This window comes from Peromyscus maniculatus, chromosome 1, assembly GCF_049852395.1.
Source record: "Peromyscus maniculatus bairdii isolate BWxNUB_F1_BW_parent chromosome 1, HU_Pman_BW_mat_3.1, whole genome shotgun sequence".
NCBI classification, from domain to species: Eukaryota; Metazoa; Chordata; class Mammalia; order Rodentia; family Cricetidae; genus Peromyscus; species Peromyscus maniculatus.
Window position 1 is genome coordinate 170,052,845 of NC_134852.1, and position 4,030 is coordinate 170,056,874.

General features: G+C 43.1%; 1 pseudogene; it reads right to left on the minus strand.

Annotated features, from left to right (window-relative positions):
- Positions 1–2,614: 2,614 nt before the first annotated feature.
- LOC102917727 (large ribosomal subunit protein uL10 pseudogene) lies at positions 2,615–3,608 on the minus strand (annotated as a pseudogene).
- Positions 3,609–4,030: the final 422 nt, after the last annotated feature.

Below are 4,030 nucleotides of genomic sequence, written 5' to 3' on the forward strand. Positions count from 1 at the left end.
GGAAACGTCATCATTTCTAGTCTTTGGAGGAATCTCTACACTTTGCCAAGTGGCCGCACCAGTTCACACTCCCACATGAATACAGATTCCTCTTTCCTGGCATCTTCACCAGTTTATCTTGCTATTTTTGGGTCTTGATGATGATGGCCTTTCTGACTGAGAACAGACAGAATTTCAAAGAAATTTTTGTTTATATTTGCTTATTTTGCTAGTCAGGGAGGCCCCCAAGTCTCCCCAAAGAATGTAAATTTGCCATTCCTACTGGAACTAGTTGATAAGAGCCTACGGCTGAAGGCCTCACAGACCTTGGGTGCATGATGTAGAGAAATGACTGGGAACAGAGCTGAAGGCTCCATCCTTGTCTGATATCTTTCACAGGATCGGGGGTGAGATAAAGGTTACAGGGAGAGAAAAAGGAACAGTGGTCTTATCTAGCTCTGAATCTTATAATCTTGAAACCAGTCTAGGCCAGATGTGCTGGCTTGTACAACAGAGGCACTCTGTCATGGGCATAAGCAAATACTCTGTAATTGGATCTAATTGGACCCTTCCCCAGAGAGGAATCCATGCATTTAACTGCAAACCTGGTTTAAAAAAAAAAAAAAAAAAGCAGTGACAGACCAGATCATAGTCCCTGGATGGGAGCATAGGGGTGGGACTAAATACTGTTATTTAGTTAAATTGACAAAGTTTCAAACTACCTTCTAAATACTTATATTTACAGCCACAGACAACAGCTACTTTTAGCCTTAATCAGAGAAGCTACATTTTCTGTGAATGGTGGTGAATGCAGAAACTCATAGATATAAGGTGCTAAGAATAAATGGCAGATGAGGGTTCAACCTTAAACAAGATTATGTTTATACCATAGCTTCTAAGGTTTAGGGAATACAGAGGAAGATGAGATGGAAAGAATATAAGATATGGATGATTGGAAGAAGGGCTGCAAAATGCCATCATCAGGGAGAGATACAACCATTGAAACAATGAACTCATGGCAGCTTCAGATGCCTGACTAGGTCTTTATATGAATGGACCTGCCAATAGGCATAGATGGAGGAAGGTCTCAGGGGGCCCTAGCTTTCACTGCTAAGCTATTTGCTACTGATAGATTCAGGGAGAAAGGAAATCATTGTCTTCAGTTATGTACCCACTACCCACCAGGCTTCAATGGATAGTTTCAATCCAATGGCCACACAGATGGCACTGGTTAAATTCAATGTGTCACAGAAGAAAACCAAAAGTCAATAACCAGGCAAAAGGACTGATAGGAATTGTTGGGGAGATTGATAGAGATGGAAGGGAGATGTGTGTGTGTGTGTGTGTGTGTGTGTGTGTGTGTGTGTGTGTGTGTGATCAGAATTGTCATATAACATAACCAGTTGAAAAGGGAATCTTCATTGTAATAAATACATGAAATAGAAAAGCCAGAACATGTCCTATCACAGAAAAAAAATCTTCATTGCCTAAAGTGAGTTTGTAAAATGATAGATTTCCTCCAGGAATTTAAATTTTGATTTACTTACAATGTTACCTTTGTATGTAGCTTTCAGTTCATTCATTCAGCCACTAACAAATGTTTATTGATAACTCTTACAGCCACAGCTTCCAGACACACCAATTCATTCAGAACAACAAATCTGGAAGAAGTTCTGATACAACACGGTTCCCTTTGTTGTCACTTACAAAAGGGGCCGAGCTTCAGCTCTGCCTCAGTTGGCTGTGGGTGGCCACTGGTGCCTCCGCTTCCTGACAGCAGTGTGATGGAGATTGTATCTTCATGCTGTGTGACTCCTCAGCTTCCAAAGAGCTTCACAAATCTGGACGGCCTGATGAAAATCAGAAATATCGAAACCCACAGTTGTTTGTCCACTGTATATCAGTATAATGAAATCAGCTGGCTTCTGTTAGGATGTGATGAGTGTAAACTAGATGTTTTCTGTCTACCGTGTATTGAATTTCTGAGACAGCGGAAAGGAAGACAATCTATGTAGAAAATAACTCCAGAACTGTCAGATATGCCCTCAAAATCCCAGAGGGTCACATCCCCAAAAAATTAATAATAATGGCCTCCCCCGCTTTTCTGGGGAAATAAAACCTACCTGTTATTGTAGATGGGAAAAAATAAACATAAATCCTTGTGAGACTTTAACACTGAGAAGAGTGCAGGTCTAGTGATTATGATCCAGGACCAGACCACTGACTCTGAATCCTGGCTCTGCCTTTTCAAGCACATCTTCTATGTGACAAGCTATTTGACCTTGCTGTAACTCCAGAATTTTTTTAAATCTGTAAATTGATGATGAATATAGAACTTTTTGTGTATGTATTCTCTGGATTAAATGAGTTAGTACAAAGTAATCCTGAGTGCGGGCATAGCCTAAGTACAACTTCAGTATTTGCTTCTGTTACTATGATAAATGCCTGCTTTTTACATTAATAGTCACAGCCAGTCCTCTAGGCTGCTTATAGACACTTATATATATTTTAATTGATGTAAATGAAAATAGATTTCAGTGGAGAAAAGACATTTTCAAATACACAGCCTATAATTGGTTGAGTTGGAATTCCTTGGGATCTAATTTCTTTTCTTTTTCTTTTCTCCTTTTTTTTTTTAACAGAACTAGCTTTTATTTATTTCCATGTTTCTCAAATTAAGCTGGCTGAGTTGGTTGTTTTGAGGGGATTAGTCAAAAACCAAATCCCATATCCTCCTCTGATTCCTTGGACTCTTCCTTGGCTTCAACCTTGGTTGGGGCTGCAGCGGCAGTGGTGGCAGCGGCCACAGGGGCAGCAGCCACAAATGCAGATGGATCAGCCAAGAAGGCCTTGACCTTTTCAGCAAGTGGGAAGGTGTCCACAGACAAAGCCAGAACCCGCTTGTACCCATTGATACAGAATGTGGCACTGAGGCAACAGTCGGGAACCAATCTGCAAACACTGGCAACATTTCGGACGCCCTCCAGGAAGCGGGAGTATAGTCTGCTCTGTGATGTGGAGCACTTCCGGGTTATAAATGCTGCCATTGTCAAACCCCTGCTGGATGATCAGCCCGAAGGAGAAGGGGGAGATGTTCAGCATGTTCAGCAGTGTGGCTACACAGGCGCCTACTTTGTCTCCAGTTTTTATCAGCTGCACATCACTCAGAATTTCAATGGTGCCCCTGGAGAAATCAGTGGTGATGCCTAAAGCCTGGAAGAAGGTCTTCTCGGGCTCCAGACCAGTGTTCTGGGCTGGCACAGTGACCTCACACGGGGCGAATGGCACCAGCACGGTCAGCAGCTGGCACCTTATTGGCCAGCAGCATGTCCCTAATCTTCCTGAGGTCCTCCTTGGTGAACACAAAGCCCGCATTACCCAGATATGAGGAACAGTTTCTCCAGAGCTGGGTTGTTCTCCAGGTGCCCCCCCCCATGGCCTTGCGCATCATGGCGTTCTTGCCCATCAGCACCACAGACTTCCCTCGCAGGAACATGCGGATCTGCTGCATCTGCTTGGAGCCCACATTGTCTGCTCCCACAATGAAGCATTTTGGGTAATCATCTAAAAGTTGGATAATCTTAAGGAAGTAGTTGGACTTCCAGGTGGCCCTGTCTTCCCTGGGCATCACAGCGGTGTGTCAGGGATTGCTAGGCAGGGTTTCAAGACGATGTCACTCTAATGAGGATGCCTGGTGAGAGAAGGGGGATCTGACTAATTTCAAGCCAGTTCTCATTCTAAGCAGTTAAACTAACTAGCTGACTAACTTCTTCACTAGTTGTCCGATAATAATATACTGGCCAGACTTGGAAGCTACCTCAAAGCTCTTGTTTTAGCTTTGGGGATGAACAGCTAGTTCAGTCAGCTAATGTGATACCATTGGCTCTGTAGGGAAGCTGAGCACAGATGGGGACCAGAGGGCCCTGGTCCCACAAGTTTCTCTTCTGTATCATCAGAGAGGCTCTCTGCAGCAGTTTCCAATCAGGGTATACAGTTTCCTTTCTTTAGCGCTTTTGAAATATTTTAATTTTTTCATAGCACATTGAATATT